Below are 18168 nucleotides of genomic sequence, written 5' to 3' on the forward strand. Positions count from 1 at the left end.
TTGCGCCGCCGCCGCCCCCGCGCGGGAGGGACCCGCTGGCCGCCGCGCTGCCGCTCGCCGTCGCCTCCTTTTCCAGGCCGAAACCTCCCGCCCCCGCTCCGCCGCCGCCGCCGCCGCCCCGGGCCGCTTCCCGCCGGCCGCCCCCGCCGTCAGGCGGCAGCCGCCTGCCGGCGCCCTCCGCGCCGGGCCGGGCCGGGGCGCGCCGGGGCGGCCATGGGCAGCGGCAGCAGCCGGCGGCGGGGCCGGGGCGCGGCGGCGGCGGCGGCGGCGGCGGGTCGGGGCGGCGGCGCCCCCCGCGGGCCGGGCGCGGCGGCGGCGGCGGCGGCGGAGGAGCGGGAGCTGCTGGAGACGGTGCTGGCGGAGTGCGCGGAGGCGGCGGCGCTGCCCGCCCCCGGCCGCCGCGCCCCCGGGGCCGCGGGGCGCTGCGCGGCGGCGGCGGCGGCGGGAGGCGGCGGCGGCGCCGGGCCCCCCCCCGAGCAGGCGGTAAGTGTCGGCCCCGGCCCCGGCTGCACCCCCCGACGGCGCGCCCGGGAGCCGTCCGCAGCAGCCCCCGGCCGGGTTTTGCCACATCTGCACCCAGCGAAGCGGCCCTTCCTCGGCGAGGCTGTTTTACACCCTCTTCTTCACGGCTCCAATTCGTTCTGCGTCCCCCAAAAGTCACCTCCGGGCCTCGGGTCCCTTCAGCAACGCTGCGGCTCGGCTGCGTAAGCCCCGGGTGAAGCCGGCGTGAAGAGCAGCTGCGAGGCAGGATCTGCCCTTTACTGTCCCCGGTTTACACCCAGCTGCCGTAGCTGGTACCACCCGGCGTAGCCATGGCTTAGCCAAAGTCTAAATTGCATTGATTTGTCTTTATCTTTGCTGGCAAATCATTCCGGCGGCTGTTTAATCATTGTCGCTACTCTTTCATTTCTCTAACTCCAATTCAAGGAAAACATCCTTCCAAAAGAGGGCCACCGTGGTCTCAGATTTCTCTGGGCTACTAAAAGTTTCTTTGCCTCCCTCAGCTTGGAAAAGGATCTCAGTATTATAATATAAAGTATGGCTCTTGCTTTTCTCTTGGTAGGTCTTATAAACAGAAGCTTTAAAACGTAAATGTGAAACTGTTATTTAATGTTTGCCAATCCACTGCAGTTATGGGCTAACTCTTCCTAAAGAATCATTTTGGTCTTTTTCTGTTTAACAAATAATACATTTTCCTCTCAGGAGAGCTGAAATTAACGGGCCTTTTTTCCTATCCAAAAATAACAGCAGCATCCGTGTCATCTGATTATGAGGCCAAAAAGCAGCAGCACCTTTGATGTCAGCTCGGCCTCGGAAGCTGCCTTGTGTTTGTTAGATGGGTACTGCTCCAGGCAGATACACGCAAATCGTAAGGCTGAAGTAATAGATTTAAAAACGGAAATAAATATTTAGAATCCAGGACTTTCCGCCTTGCATGCCTGAGTTTTGCTCTCTTTAGAATTATACAATTTCCATTGCCAAACTGCATATCCGCAGGATAATATAACCTTGATAAAAAATAATTTCGCCTTTAGAAATCTTGGCAGCAGTTCAGCGTGAAAAATCTTTTTGTACAAGTTTTGAGAAAAAACTGAGAGAAAGTAAGATTTGGATGTGGAAAAAATAGAGGTCTTGTACTGTCATATACTTCCTTTGCTCTTTTAACTCCAAACCTTCCCACAGCAAGAACTGGAGCTCAGTCCAGCACCACTTTTTCCTCTGAGTGACTCTCGTATATGAACAGTCCTGCTGCCTTCCCCCATTTGTCTTTACTTACCGCAGTAAAGGCTTCTGTTTTCCGTTTTCCTTCCATGTCTGCATGTGAGTACCAAGGTTGGAATTTTTTAGAATAACAATTATATTGGCCGTGACTGTTTCTGTGCCTAAACTAGTATTTGAATTGTATTCTAGAGTGATGTATATTCTTACTAAATACATATCAAAAAAGGCGATGACGTTGCCCCCACCATGGAGTTAAGGGCTCCTCTTTTATAAGAATTAGCTGCGAGTGTCTACCATGACAATAGATACTGCTGAAATAATGACAACTGACACTTAAATCGCCCAGTGGTGCCTAGGTGGGTGCAGCATGAAACTACATTGTGTAGCATTTCCTCCTTGTCCTGCCACCGCTGATGCCTGTTGTCCCTTTGGCATGGGAAGGACAGGTCACATCCGTGATTTCAAGCTGCTCCCCTGCACCTTCCCAGTAGGGCAGACTCGGCTATATAGGGCAGATGAGCCGTGCCTGAGGCAGATAGTCGGGTTGGCCCCAGGCATGCTTTTTTGGCCTTAACTGTGCCAAACCTGTTTTTGGTTTAAAGCTTGCGTTCTGCTGAGAGGGAGAGCTACCAGCCAGCAACGAGAAACTCCCCAGTAAGTTGCAAGGCTGCACGTGCACTGTTAGTAGGTAGCGAGTAGCTACTCTATTTCATATATTATTACACAAGTTACTCCAGCCCCAAAGGTATTACCCAGATTGTATAGACAGCCTTAGGTGCCCCAGTCACGTTGAAGCTGTTGAAAAAAGTACTCTTTCACTTGCAATAGAGAAGCTGTTTGAAAGACAGCAAAGAATTACCAGTGTTTTGCAAAGACATAGAAGAAAAAGATTAGGGACATTTTCTGGCCAAAACTGAAGCTATTCTTAGTAGTATTTTCCCCACCTGAATCTGAGGTTGCCATGGTCCAGTTCAGAGAGCAGTCATGGCTTATAGTTCGGGCTCCTTGAGGCCTAAGAAGTCACTATCCTGTAAGAAGGAGGGATGAAGCTGTTCACAACACAAAGGTTTGATTGTTTACTGGATGCAGTTTAGATTTTTAGGTCATTGTGCAAACTGCAGTCCCACCCGTCCCAGGAGGACAGCACAGAAGGTTTCTGGAAAGGGATATGAGGTTCTTGCGTCACTAGTTCCTTACTAGAAGTTTTGAGGGCAGTTTGATCTTGCCAGCTTCTCAGCCAGTAATTTGTACTTGCTGTCACATGCTGGGAACTTCCTTCTCTTACCCTACTCATCTGTGCAAACCACGGGAAGGACAAAGAGGAGTATTGGTGAGGGAAGAAGGGCAGGTTGATTCAACAAAACTAGTGGGGAAAAAATGAGGGAAAGGAAATGCAGGAAACGAGGAAAGGCAATGAGATGGCAGCACAGTAGGAAAGTGAGATGAGAAATAAGCAGTGAACATGCGGATCCCATGCACTGAGCTCAGGGCTCACAAGGCCAGGAGAGGTAAAAGTTTGGGCCAGGTTAAGAGGAGAGGTATTCCACCTGCCAGCAAAGAAGGGAGGTTGCCTGCGAGAAGGGGCCAGCTCTTTGGTGTAGTTGTTGGAGTTACCCTGCGTGTGATTTGCATCAATGTGCGTGTTTGCACCGGGACTTTGATGCGCTTTGTCATCCAGCAGAAAGCTGGCAACACTGACCTGTAGCCAAGCCAGATGGCAAGGGCTGCTGAAAGGGAAACTGCTGTATTTAAAGTCTTGAGCCAACTCCAGTACATTCAAATAGCGCTTTGGAGTGAGAAGTGTAAAAGCACTTCTCAGCAGTGGGCTGGGATCCATACCCTGATGGGGAACCTGAGCCCAGTTTGGAGCAGACCCCACACCTCCTATCAGCATCAAACGTTCATTTTCAGGTTTGCCTGTGATTCCAGCTCCCCCCTCGGGAGGCGGATGATTTTACATGCTATTTTTTTTTTTTGTTTCTTTGCTCAATGCAGAAGAAAATACTTGCGGTTTTGCAAATGCTTCCACAGCACAGAACAGGGTGGCGGCTCTCTGTGGAGAGCAGGAGAGAAGCCGTGGCCTCAGTCATTTCACCACTGGTTTCCTGAAACGGAAAATCACGCAGACATGCTAAGGTCTTGCTTTTAGCGGCTTTTTCCACAGTGCTGTCACCCCTTCTTACTGGAGACCGAATGTGATTACAGTAACTCAGTCACCCCTGCCGTAGTGCTGGAATAACACAGACAAGAGTGTATTAGCTGTACTCTAGAGGGTTTAGAGGGGAGGGCATATATTTTCAAAATACTGGGTAAGTCTTCAAAGCTTTGCCTGTGTTTCTCAGCCAGATAAGTGTGCTTTCCGCAGATCTGCGTGGTGCAGCGTCACCTCGTGGCTGGCTGGCCCGGCTCATCTCCCTCCTTCTTGGAGAGGGGCTGGATGCCAGGCCACATTGCAAACATCTACAGGGTTGCGTGGGTTTAATTTCATAACACATTAACTCCTTACAGGAACTCAAATAGATTTTTTTTTCATACTGTCATTAAAATAGGCTTTCCACTACAGAAATATGATCTTTCTAATTCAGTGCTGTTCGCAATTTATTTCAGCATTTTCTTCCTGTTTGTATTAATGGTCAAAAATGCCCTTGGGTCAGGACATTCTCATTCCCTACTCAGAGGGCTATAAACTGTCGTGTAGGATGTAGTTCTCCACTGGCCGGGGCGACTTAAGTCAAGGTCTTTTCCACCTTCACATCTGGGACTTTGGGAACTTCAGATTAGGGCTAGGAGAGCAGCTGCATGAAAAACCCAAAGAAAGTCAGAGCAGTTCAGATTCTGCAGCTCTGCAGGTAATTTCCAGATGTGGCTCTGGCAGTTACCAAGCGAAAGGTCTCTCTCTCTTTAACTTTAGTGCTCCTTCTCTTTTTAAGAGAGTCCAAATATTCAGGAAAGCCCGGCAAACAGTGCTGTCCCCCCATCCCAGTGTCGATGGCGCTTTCAGAGCTTGTCACCCTCCCAGCACAGCTGCGTTGCACCTGGACCTAGAAGACTGCTGCATAGGTAGTTTTTTTCCCCAGCATCACTCTGTGGAGAGTGTGGGTCACTTCTGTCCCCAAACTGTTCCTGACCTCAAATAGACATGGGGCATGCACGGAATAGCCAAAAGTTGGTATTTTATTTGGCTGGGGAAGAAGAGTGTGGGAACACTGCACATTCCTCCCAGCTACCTTCCTCGACTAGTTACCAGTTCCTTTGCTGGCCAGAGGATGCTGCTGCAGGCTGGAGCAAGGTGCTGCTGTGCAAGCACACGGTACTTTGCCTGCCTGGGATTCAGCTGGGGCTCTACTTCCCATTTTGTACCTCCTTACGCATTACCTAAGCTAGATTTTTGCCCGTGATAACTCCAGCTGTGGGTTCATGCAGCATTGTCTTCAGCAGGGATAACTGGCTTAGCCACCCGCATCGAGGTCGTTGGAGGGTGCTGCCCTGCTGTTGCACCAGCACAGCCATCTGAACTGTCCTGTGAACTGGATCGCCCTCCGAAGGGGGTGTTTTTAATTTCAGCTCAGATAGGGCCCCAGCTCCGGTTTGCAGAGCGCTCCTACGAGCAGTTGGGCTGGCCCGCTGAGGATGGGGCAGGCTGTGACACGGGAGTAGGGATGAATGTATGTAAAGAGGGAACGGGGAAGGTGGCTGTGCCAGAGATCGGCGCTCCCACTCAAGCATCGCATTACGAAACCGCAGCCTGTGCTAGCTTCAGTGACACCATGCAAGTGGGATGAGCCTCCTCGGCGGTAACCACACTCCGCTGCAGGTGTTGCGGGTCTCTGTAGGCTCCCCCATACACGATGGGCTACTCAGGGCCTCAGGGCTATGTCTGTACTGGTAAACTGGATGGCAGTGGCTGCCCGGCTGCCGGCCACCGGCCCTCGTGGTCTGCCCAGCTGCATTCTGGAGCGGTCCCTGGCATGGTTTTGGCCTGGGCCACTCTCCCAAATAATGCTCAGGCATGGTTCAGGGAACAGCACAGGGCCAGGGCCCTCTGAGATAGGCAGCGTGAATTTGGCCAGTTTTGGAGGCTATGGTATTTTTACAGTTGAGTCACAGTACCTTAAAGTTCACTGGTTTCGACATAGCCCGGAGGGGCTGCTCGGAGCTGCTGAAGATGTGCAGCTGTGCAAGTACACATCAACCTCGTGATCCCAGAGACGGGGCTTTCTGCAGGGCCAACTCAGCCTCGCTGTGCGATTACCAGGTGCGATAAAAGGGGACGGCTGGGAACCAGGGTGGAAGGGGCGGCAGGACCGCCTCAGGGGGCCACCGCTCACCCTGGCTTAAGCGTGGCAGCACCCTGCGCCCCCGAGAGCATTGACTCGTGCACCAGCAGAGAGCAATAGCTCCTACCACCAGCCCTCTACCCTGCCTTGCTCCTGGGGGCTGTACTTGTATGTACAACAGCGTTTAGACCACTGTAGCTCACATTTCCTCATGTTAAATTAAACCGAAATCTTGGGTGAATTTAATATCCCAGCCCTTAAACTGAAGCAGTTCAGGAGCTATTTCATATGCAGCTCAGCCATCCCTGTGCAAGTGGTGCACCGCGCAGCAGAGGGGCAGCGAGGGGCATGAGCCCCTTGAGCCATTGCACTTGCATTGGGTGCCGCCCGGGCCCACGTGAGGTCAGGGATGCACGAGGGGACACGTCGGTCCTCGCTCTGCGGCTGCACTGCTTCGTGTCACAACAAACCCCAGCACTAGGTGCCGAAGGTAGGAACAGGGTGGAAAGCCAGGAGCCACACTGTGGCCTGGATGAGTAATAAAAAGATGACTGCAAGCTGCGGAAGTGAGAAGCTGACTTCATTTATCTCTTAACAGCAGCTTGGCCAAACAGGCCAGCGATTACCCGTTTAGCTGCAGGCTAGGAGCCCACTAATATTAAAGTATTGTGAAGTGTGTATCATATTAACCCGCATAAAGGACTAAAACTAATTATCTGCTGAACTTGCAACATAGATGTTACAGCAATCCTGAGCAGGCAGGGTGGGGTTGGGTTCATTATGTCTAACGCCATGCGACATGCCGTGCTCCACATCCTGCCGGTCACTTGCATCACCGTGTCGCTTTGTCATCTCGAGTCTCTGCATTGCTGGCCTGTCTTGGATCAATTAGAAACAGCTCCTGAAACATGGAGATTTTGATGGAGGTGGAAAAGCATAGACTGGAGTTGCCTTGATTTTCACTCTCCCACAGTTTTTCTTGATGCACTAGATTAAAATGTCAGTTGAGATCTACCTGTGCCAATGCGGCGTTCTCTTGGGAAATAAGTGTTGTTGCTGACAGATCCCTTGGAGAAGGTGGGAGCTAGTTTTGCACAGAGAAGCAGATTTTGCTAACCAGAGCTGCTCTGTCCTGATGACTAATTAATTCTGTCTTCCACCCACACACCACGTACAGCTCGTAATGTGGAGGAGTCAGCCACGGGGGGGGGGGGGGGGGGGGGGAAGGCAACCTACTGTACAATTCAAACCCCTCCTTAAAATGATCCGAACCCATCCTTTGCCGAGAAGTGCTGGAAGATGGGTTCTCACTGCAGGAAGAGCAGAATCAAAGTGCTGCTCGACAGCGCTGCTCCCCGCAGCGCTCAGGGTGAATGCTGTGATTTGCCCGGTGGAGAAAAGGGGCTGGGCCGGGGCGAGGGTCGCGCTGCCCGGCTGGGTGCACTCCCAGGAGCTGGCCAGAGGAGCTCAGCGCTGCTTCCCTCCTGGCATCGCAGCGAGGGACTACGGCTTGCTTTTGTCAGTCATGGGAGATTGCCAAGAAATGATACTAAATAACCAGAAGGGAACTCTATTTATTCCCCGTCAGCTTTCTCACATAGCCTCATCGCCGCTTTGATCCAAGGAGCTATTTCTGGAACAGTTCAGGCTATTCCAGAGAAAACAAATTTGTTGCCAAAGAGCGGGGGCTTCTCTGAAAGGAGGTGCGCTGGGGTTTGAAAGGCATCAAAAGATGCTGTAGGTCTTTGGTATAAATTTAGTTTGCAGTTTAAGCAAGCAGCTGGGATGTGAAAGAACGTAGAAAGCAGATACCTTTCTCAGCTGCAGAAATGGACAGTGCTTGGAGCCCAGCTAGAAGGGGCTCCAACCCATGCCTTCAGAGAGATGTCTGCTGCAGTCCCACTCACCGGCTCGAGCAGGGGATCCGGAGGTGATCGTGGCAGCACAAAACCCACCTAAGAAACGGGAGAGTTGAAGTTTGCTGCCAAGGGTCTACCTGCCTCTCAGTATCTGCGCCAGTTCTAGTTTAAGCCTCAGCTCCAGGCTATCTGCGTGAGCAGCAGCTAAAGAGCAAGTGTAGTGAAAATATCGTCCCTCCAATTAAAATCAGGCAGTTGCAGTTGTTCCACCCTGCTCCGTTGCCTTTACTTCCCCTTTTTTGTGCGGAAAAACAATCTTCTCCTCTCTTCCATGCTGTTGAAACAACTTTTCTCTTTTACTTTCTGGGTGCCAGTGCCTTACTTTCATTTTGCTGATTGCCCATTTAATGCCTGTTAGTGTCATCATGAGAAGGAAGATAACCTGTATTAATGAGGCCCACCAGATTCAGGACTGCACAGAAAAAAACAAGACGAGGAAAAGAAGGACAGCTTAGAAAAAATAACGGCAAGTCAAAACGGGCCTGGTTATGTGCAAAGCCATGGTCATCACCCCTCCGCCTCCCCCTCCATGAGAATACACAATAAAGAAGCCCAGAAAGATGACAGTGATATTTTTTCGGTAGCATTTGCATTTGGCCTGGCTGCAGTGGTTTCATTTTGTTACTGATTTGATTCAGTGGCCTCAAGTGGGCCCAAGGTCTGATAATTTTTCCATTTAAATACCACTAGATTTGGTTTTGGCTGGCCCCATTGGTCTCCCAGTGGACAGCTGTAGGATTGCAGCATATGAAATGTGGATATTTCACCTCCAGGCGGGATCATTTCCACAGCCATCGGGGTTGGTGCACTGTGAGTGCTTTACAGCAGGAACACTGACTTGTCAGATGAAGAGTCAGGTCCACACTCCCAAAACTTACTTCACTACCGAGTCTTTTTATACTGCTACCTACAGATCTGTGTAGTGCATAGTCACAGGAAAATTAGAAGTTTAGTCAGGTAACATGCAGTGATTTCAGTCCAATGGCCGGAAGCCGTTCAGGTGCCTTGGATGCTAAAACAGAGTTAGAACACTGTTGTTAATGCAGGGGGCTCGCTTACACCTGTATTGTTTTCACAGAGGGTGATCAGGGGTGTAAACCAGTGCAGATATGGCCCATTATAGACAAAGGTAACTTTAAAGTAATGTCATTGAAATATATGATGCTCTGACATTTGTTCTTTTCAAGGCCTTAATGACAAGAAGCCTGCCAGACCCAGAGAATAACAATGTCGACAACGAGTAAGTAACCCCTGCTTTCATTTCCCAGCTTATGTCTTTTGTTATCATCATGGCTAAACGCTGGTCTGCTCTGCTGCGTGCATTGAGCGACTCAAGGCACAGAGAGCTCCTTCCACCACCGTGCGTTCTCAGACTCCCCCACCCACAGACAGCTGCGCGGACCCATTTCCCCATGTGCCCTCCTGCGTGGCTCTGTGCCGGTCTCTGGCCCCCGGACCTGCAGAGGGGAGGGCTTCCTCCAGCTGGCAGCCGGGGCGCTGGGGTGGAAGAGCGTGGGGTAGCGCAAGCTGGGAGGGAGGAAGCAGAAGCAGGCAAGGCTGTTCCTGCACACCTGCTGCTGCACAAAAGACAAGAGAAGTGGGAATGGCATCAAATTGTTTATAGTCCTAAGTATTCTCTCCTGTAGCTATTCTCCAATTAAAAAAAAATCCAGAGCCGTGCTGCCTGAAGAGATCTAGGCTACAGCTTAAGTATGGTGCAGAGATTCATTCCTGGGCATGAGTAATGCAGCATTAGGGAGCCCACATGTCACAAAGTCATCTGGTGGGAGCTGTAGAGAAAACTGGGGAGGAGCGCTCCAGTGAGTAGCTCAGGCCCTGGTTCACCACTGGTCTCCTGTGGGCTCTGCAGCATATATGAAAAGAGGAAACCATCTCTTTCCTCTCCAGGATTCATAAGGATAAAATCCATGATAAGCTCCCATACTGCACCCGTTAGACACACGTGTCCCTCTGGACTGGGGAAAGGGGAGGGCGTACTGTATTGGGTGTCAAACAAAAGAAACTTGAAATCATCTTTCTAAAAGTAAAAGTAAAAGCAGCAGTGCAGACTGTGCCTCTAAATCTGCCAGCAGCAAAGAGCAATGGGAACAGCTTGATGCACATGTTAAGGAAACCCAGCTGAAACTAAAAGGCTTAAAATACTGTTTTAAACTGTCATCTCCTAACACTACAGAGCCACTCTTCCAAACGTTAAGCTCTTTCCTTTCCGACTGTCACACAGCCCCTTTCCTCCTGAAGCTCTCCAGAGCAGACTAATCTGAAAATCCCAGCTGTCAGCCTGCGTGACCTACTAATGCCAAACAGTGCTGATGGATGTGACAGGAGAGCTCACGCGTCAGCCGCCGTCCCCCACCCGCTCCTTGCCCTCGGCGCTGGCCAGGAGCAAACCCGACAGGACCACTCGGGAAACGGGCCTCCCCTCTGCTTTCCCGACGGCTGACAAGGCTGCGGCGAGGCACACCGGGCTCTCGCAGTGAGCGTAACCGCTCCTGAGCTCCACAGCGTCCTCACTGGCCTTTGCACCACGGTGACAACTGAGCAGTGCTTGTCCTCTGAGGGCTCCCAAGCCTTTGGCTTGAAATCTCCTGCCTAGGTCCCCGCCAGCCCCACACTGCGCTTTGCAGTCCAAGGTGCTTGCTGACCCACATCATCCTCTGCCAGGCACTTTCTTTTCTCCCCCTCTTTGGCATACCAAGGGAAGACCCGGTAGTTCAATATACGAAATATCCCCAGGGGAAATCTGACTGTCTTACAAAAAGAGCCCAAATATACCCAGGCGAGGTGTCATACAATGGAATAAGAGCAGGCAAAAACAGCTGAAACTGGTTTCAAATCTGGGATGCCAAAGCAGAAGTTAATTTTCATTTAAAGTACAGGGGGGTTACATTTCCTTTATACACACTCCAGAGCCCCATAACACAGCCAGTGCAGCATAACATGCCCTTAACACCCGTGAGTAGGGCCACAATTTCTACTGGTAAAACTACGCGCAAACACTTTTTGGAAATGGTTGAGCACCCCCAACAAAACAATGCAGCTTTGTTGAAGGAATTGCATCAAGCCAAAGAAACAGTGTTTAATCTGTGTAGATGTCTCGTCCTTCACAGTACAGACTTCTGTGGCCAGAGTTACTCTAGATAAACAGATTTTACAAGCAGCAAAAATCAGCCTAGCCTTGATAGAATTGCTGACTGAAGAAATACCCATAAAACCAGGTACAGAAGAAATAAATGTCAAGCAGGGAGAAAATAACTAGATAAGGAGGTTTTATATTATCTGCCAAGAGAGCAGTCACGTGAGATAGGTGCAGACCTACTGTACAGCGAAGGTGCAGGGCAGTGAGATGAGGCAAAGGAATGTCCATCAAATGGGGAAGGGGTGCCTGAAAACTCGTGGCCACTGTTTTTGTGGGGGTTATATACTGCTTTTTTCAAATATTCGGGCTAAGAGCATGTGTGAAACTAAATAAGTGTTTAAAACAGGAATTAATGAGTACTTTTCTAGTGCTTGGGAGTATAGCTGTATGTATTCTTTATGGTATTGTGCTACTTTCTGCCCCACCACAATTGTTTCGTGAACCACTCTGTAACATCTGGTAGGCCAAAGGCTGGATGACATGGCCCGAGAATGGTTATAAGGATTTTATAATTGCTCCCAATGCTTGTGTCACTAGCAGAGTTAGCGAGGCGTTGTTTTGACCCGTTTTTCAGTCACAAGGGCTTCAGAAGGCATTTTAATGATTAATTCTGGACTTTCCCATCCTCAGAAAAATGATAAAAAAGTGGCCTAGAGTCATCCCACTTGATTTTTAGGCACTTACTTGAGGTTTCTGCTGAGGAGCTTGTCACCCTCACTGCCCCGTTAGGGTCATCGTTAGCAGACCCCGCATCAGGGAGCTGCCTGGCACCACGACCCATGGCAGAATCTTGGCACTGCCACCCATCCCAGCCGCTGGGGAGGCTGGAACGCCCTGCTTGACATCTTGCTCCAAGGTGGTTTTGCTCACTTTTAGTCTAATTTTGCCCTTTGCATTCCTTTCTTCTCATTGCATAGTTAATTGTCTTTTCATTAAAAAAAATCCTCCTCCCCTTAATAATCTTAAAACATAGAGAGGCCTTTTGCTGAAGTAGAACACGTTTGTTGTTTTCCTCCTTCCTGAGTTGCTTTGCTCTACTCCCATAAATCATTTTTATTGCTGCTTTCTAGACTCTGTCCAAGCTGTTAATAACTTTTTAGTAATGAGATACCCAGAAGTCTGCACAGTAATCCTGACGGAGTTGCATTAACCTTTTTTTTTTTTTTTTTGTGTGTCTTTGCTGTCCTACCATGCTGCAAATTCCCCTATACTTTCCAGTTAGCTCTTTTCCTCTCAGCATTACTGCTTTTCAGGTTTCTTGTTCCCCCAGAGCAGCTGGGTTTTGAGTAATTTTCCCCTCAAGGTACTGACCTGTTATTTTCCAAATTGGAAAGTCTAACAGCCCTCCACTGGATTGAACAGGCATTGCTTTGACGTGGTTGCAATTCCCGGATCGCCAGACCTGGCTGCTGCATAGATCAGAGCGGCAAGGGGCCTCCTCTGCTTCTGGAGCAGGTGGCCACTCCAGGCTTCATCCAGTTGGATCTTGGAAACCTCCAAGGATGGAGGCTGCATAGCCCTGCTGGGCAGCCTGTTCCACTGCTTGCTGGCCTCATAGTGGAAAAGCTCCTTATGTCCAGACAGCACCTCTCATATTTCAATTTATTTCACTTTTTCCCTACCAAATAATATAGAACTTTGCCACAACAGTAGAGACAGAGAACATGAACAGCAACTTGCTTTCCCCCTTTCCTCTTTGCTCATGAAATAAAAATGGCTCTGTTTTTCCTGCTAAATTCTGGGATCTGTATGGTAGGGGGCCTTTTGCTTTTGTCTTTTTAAAAGCACATGCATTTTTCAGTAAGGTTGAATTTTACCTGATTTTCTCCCATGCTTAAAGGTCACCATACAGACCAAGGCATCAAGAATAATTAACAGTGGGAAACTATGTAATCACCGAGAGAAACAATGAATCCTCTGTGGGCCTGCAAGCAAGTCTGCCAAGGGCTCTGCTTCTGATTCATCACATAACATAAAATTAGTTTAAGGATTGTCACAGCACAGAGTTTAGTCAATAAATCGTGTGCCAGTTGTGAGTTAAGTCAGATTTCTGTATTTCTTTTTCCTAGTTCTTACAAAGAATTTGCTTTGCAGCTGCTGCTGTATGTTTCTAGCTCTTGGACACTGATTTTAAGCTCTCTTCCCAGCTCCTTACTCTCTTTACTGCAGTGGAAACCAGACTGCTCACAGTCTGTCAGAACGAGGAGGATGAACAAAGAAATAAGCAGAAGAGTCCTCTTACTAAATCCTCCATGCTGCCATGTATGGCTCTGCCTGTGGAACTGGCAATCAAGGGCACCACGCAATGTAAATACATGGGGGAACCCACATGACCCAGCTGCCATGCCAGCTGGTCACCAGGTGGCTCCAGAAAAAACATGCAACTGTTTCTGATATCTGCAGGCCATGGCACTTACACAGCTAGGTCGGATCAGCTGGACTTCCTGCCTTTCTGACCTAGGCAGATAAGAACATGAAGATGCAATTAAATTGGTCTAGTTTGTTCTGAGGTGACAGCAGTGGAACATTGATTCATGCCCGTTTGAGCAACCTTACGGATACTTTCTTGCCTAAGGAGAACAAGTCTGGACTATCAGAGAAGGCTAACAGTTTTTGAAAGCACCATTCATATATGATAGCGTTTCATTAGGAAGGCATTTCAGGGCACTTTTCTTTTATTCTGCATTTACTTACCTGCTTTTGGGCAGCTCCTTTGATTTGATCTAACAGATACGTCCCCAATTTTTTCAACAAAGGATGCTAATGACCAAATTTATATCAGCTGCAAGACCCTTTAGCTCATCCTTAGAGAAACGCTAAGTGACTAGACGCTGATTAATGAGTCACATTGGCTGGGATAGAGCTAGAACCATGCTATTGATTATGAAAGTATCTATTCTTAGCGCCATACAAGATCATTTCTTGCTTGTTTGGTCTCCATCACTGGGTGGCCACATAGGAAACCCACCAAGTTAGAGTTCTGTGAAAGTGTACCATTATCCAAGTTCCTTCAAATGAATCATGCAGCCCAGCAAAACTCACATACAGATACCAGGACTGGGAGATGTTTGCTCCATCTGCTGAGAGTAGAATCTCTGTGTTCTGACTTCTGCTCTTGTGCACTCACTCTTCACATTTGTGTCCACTCAGCTTTGCAAACCTTTGTATGTTAACCTTTGCTCAACTAGTGGTACAAACACTGTCCCTCTTTAAGGGAGAAGGGAAACTGATAACAGCATCATTAGCACAAGTCTGCAGCTGACCTGGTGAGAGTCAGGGCCTTAGGTTAGATAAAGTCTTTGTCTAGTGCCCCTACCCCACTTCTAAACCCCAGCCATCAGTTCACATGGCATGGTACAGTTCAGATTTACCAGTGCAAGACTCCGCTAGCCCAGGACCCCAGCATTACCCCTTTCATGGAGCAGTGTGCCCAGACTTCCAGAGTATGAACCTGAAGGCCCAGTTTTCGTGCCTTACAGTTCCCCACAAGGCCAAGGGAGCTGAGAAGACCTGCTTGTCAGCTGTCATGCTGCTCTTTCCTCCCTTGAGTCCTGGAGGGCAAGATAAAATAGACCTATCTGGTAGTGTGAACTGCAGCGGTCAAAATCCGGAGAAGACTTTTCACTGTTCTTTCTCATACAGAGAAAGAAGAGATTTTCATGCAGAAAATCTGCCTGTTTTCATTGTACCAGGCATAAAACATCTCTGAGAATACCGGTGGAAAAATCATTCCAGTTCTCTTCTGAATCTTATATCAAATATCACTCATGTGACAATTATGTCAACGTGAAAATAAATACAAGCCATAAGAGCAGTTTGAGGAGGCCAAGGTCATTTTTTGGTTGGAACTGAAATTCTTATTTAACCAGCTGAAGACAAAGAAAACATAACCAAATCCCCGGAGTGCTGCAGTGGCTCAGGTGGAAGAAATTCAGCATATGATCCCACTCTTTTGGGCCCAGCACTCTATAAAATTGCCTAACTTCTGTCTCCATATCTCAAAAGCAGAAGTACAAAATACCAAAGCACTAGAAATGCAAGCCATTCTTACCAGTAATGGCCAGCCTTCTTGAGAGAGAAGACAGCCACAGGACACACAGATCATGGTCTGATACAAAAGGAAAACCCTTTTCACATAAAGCCTACAACTAGTAACTAGCATAAAGGTATGCAGTGCTTTAGTTAGGCCTTGAACAAAGTTTACAAAAGGATTACGGGAGCTCGCTTGTAAGGCTTTACTGTAATGAACATACAGAATAAAATAGATGTCAAGTGATACTAACCATCAGCAAGTGATATGTTTGTGGGGTATGAAAAATAGAGGTTTCGTAGTGCCTGTGTCTCAGCAAGCCATGCACATTTCGATTTTTCCATTCACAAAAAATGAAATAAGGTTCTTGTATTTTAATTAATTTATAATTTTATTAATATTAATTTATAATTAATTAATAATTTTAATTTAATTAATTTATTTAAACAATTTTTTATTTATAGTCTAAATTGTACTGTGTAACTAATCTTGTAATTATATATTTAAGAAATTGGCATTGGCTAGCTTACCCCTAGAATTTCTTAATGAGGAATTGAATGAAGGCTTGCATACAGTTAAGAACTGCAAATACAGTTATTTACATGGATGCATGCTCCATCTGGAAACTGAGCAAATTAGTTGTAGCAGCACGTGTACTTCTTTTTCTTGTTGGTGTCATAAGGCTCTGTCTTTGAAGTAATACTCTATTTCAGTTTGATTGGTAAGCATAAGAGGAAGAATCAAAAATATTCCATCTGAACCTGAGAAAAAACTTCTTGACTGTGAGGGTGACAGAGCATTGGAACAGGTTGCCCAGAGAGGTGGTGGAGTCTCCTTCCCTGGAGATATTCAAAACTCTTCTGGATGTGATCCTGGGCAATATGCTCTAGGTGACCGTGCTTGAGCAGGGAGGTTGGACTAGATGATCTCCAGAGGTCCCTTCCAACCTAAACGATTCTGTGATTCTGCGATTCTGTATCTTCAGAGCTTGATTTTCTCTCGTAAAAGCAATAACTCATTCCTTTAACCAGCAGGTGCCCACAAAGAAATAGCAAGAAGCCTGAGAGGCAATCCACAATATCATATGATTACTCTGAGGAGGAGCTCATGGCAAGTATTGAGCGAGAATACGGCCGCTGAATCTAATCCCATATGATGAGAACATCAAGTACATTTCTGGAGGCCCAGCTGGAGCAAAACTGTTGCTAACAAAATAACCCCTCATGCAGAGAGACAGCATGGAAGAGGTGCAAAAGGAAAGTAAAGAATGAGAGGCAACGCGACATGCTTAGGAAGCTTGGAAGAGCATTTGAAGAGAGCCTCCTTGCCCAATTCTCAGTGAGAATATGGAGAATCCTCACCAGCTGCTGAGTCTGATCAGTGCAGCTGGAAGAGGGACCATGATATCTTATAAATCAATATTTAAGAGCTCATTTCTAAATGGTATTTACATATGAAGATTTACTAGAATTTAAGTGTTGAGACATGGTGCTTTGAGGGAAGACTTTTTGTCTTAGCAGAAAAAAATGTAGCAGAATCATTCAGCTGAGATCTCCCTTAAGGGGATGTTGCATAAAATTCATGTTCCTGCCACTTCAAAAAGATAGGCTGCATTCACTCCTTTTACCCTGCAGGCCTCAGTTCCAAGTCTGAATTTGGCACTGTATCTCTGAAAATGGTTACCAGTACAGGAAATAAAAGGGGAGCGAATCTCTAATTCAAAATGTAGGCAGTATAATTCAGGAGTTCAAATCCCACTACGTAGGCAAATGAGGCTCTGGGGAACCAAGAGGGAGCACAGGATTTGTACAAAGAGCAGACAAGCCCTAGCTTCCTCCTGCTTACAGCAGCATCCTGGAGATGCGCAGCTGCAGAGAGTCAGAGTCCCGACCTCTTCAGGGCAAGATCCTCACAGATTTCTTCCTGGCTGGCTCGTTGGCATGGATCCACCAGGGAAAACAGGAGGCATGTCCCAGTGCTGCCCCTCTGCACTTGTTCATCATCTGTTTCGAGACAGAGTTGAACACTACGGTAAAGCAGTTGTTTGCAAACCGTTCTTTGTGTTCAGAATCATCATTCCTGCCTTTCCCATATATTTCTTTTCCTTAGCAGATAACCTAGAAGAAAAATCACTACATTTTATCATTAGAGGACTGGAAAGTAAAATGGAAAGTCTGGAACTCCAAAGAAAATAATACATTTTCAGTGCTCACCAATAGTGAAGCCTGGTATTTTAAGGTTTTTGCCTTTATTTTACCTGCATCTTAATGTATTGAGTAGCTGCTTATTATCAAAAGTAGAAAAATACCTTATTTCTGTCCTCAGATGAAGCATAAAACACATCAGATGAAGTCTTCACCTATACTACATAAATGCAAGAGGAAACAGCAGGACACATCTTAAGATGTTGTATTTTGACTTCTCTTTTGTAATTCTTGATATCTGTGAAACAGAAATAAATGCAACTGTATTCTATATAACCCTTAGGAAAAGCAATAAAATGTCATTTTGAAAAAGGCTCTCATTTTGACTGTTATTTTTGCATGTAAATATCCCGCAAACTTTGTCTTGTCATTGAATGGTCTTATTTCCCCAAAGAGAACTCTAATTTAGTAATTTCTCAAATTATGAAAGGAGGAACTTCCGTCCCTTTACTTGACTCTCCTTGCCAACGTGATAGAGCAGGAATGCCTACGTGATGGCTCAGAGGCCTAGTGAATCATCATACGTATCTGCAGAGAATAAGCGAAATGGAGGATGGCAGGAGAGATGCCATGGGGCAGATACCAGAATACAAAGCTGTAAACCAGTTAGGAAACAAGGCATTGCTCCAAAACGTTCTGGCATGCACACTCACATACTGACTATCTTTTCTGCAGCAGCCTTCAATGAGACTGAACCTCAGCCTTCTGAAAGCTCAGCTGCTGCCCTCTCACTGAGCAGCAACACTTGGCAGAAGCAGGTAGAAAAAAGGAAACTAGTCTTCTATGGAGTCCGAGTTTACCGCCAAGAGCTCCCATTACATCGGCCATGGCTTTCCTATGCCTTGGTGACCCAGAAAGA

At 47.7% G+C, this 18168-nt stretch overlaps 1 long non-coding RNA gene across 1 annotated transcript; it reads left to right on the forward strand.

The window, feature by feature from the left end:
- Window positions 1-415: 415 nt before the first annotated feature.
- On the forward strand, window positions 416-17624 carry LOC104147610 (uncharacterized). Its single transcript, XR_011140056.1, has 3 exons — window positions 416-483; window positions 9106-9158; window positions 16137-17624. It is a non-coding gene; the product is annotated as an uncharacterized lncRNA (long non-coding RNA).
- Window positions 17625-18168: the final 544 nt, after the last annotated feature.

Source organism: Struthio camelus, chromosome 3 (assembly GCF_040807025.1).
Source record: "Struthio camelus isolate bStrCam1 chromosome 3, bStrCam1.hap1, whole genome shotgun sequence".
Taxonomy (NCBI): domain Eukaryota; kingdom Metazoa; phylum Chordata; class Aves; order Struthioniformes; family Struthionidae; genus Struthio; species Struthio camelus.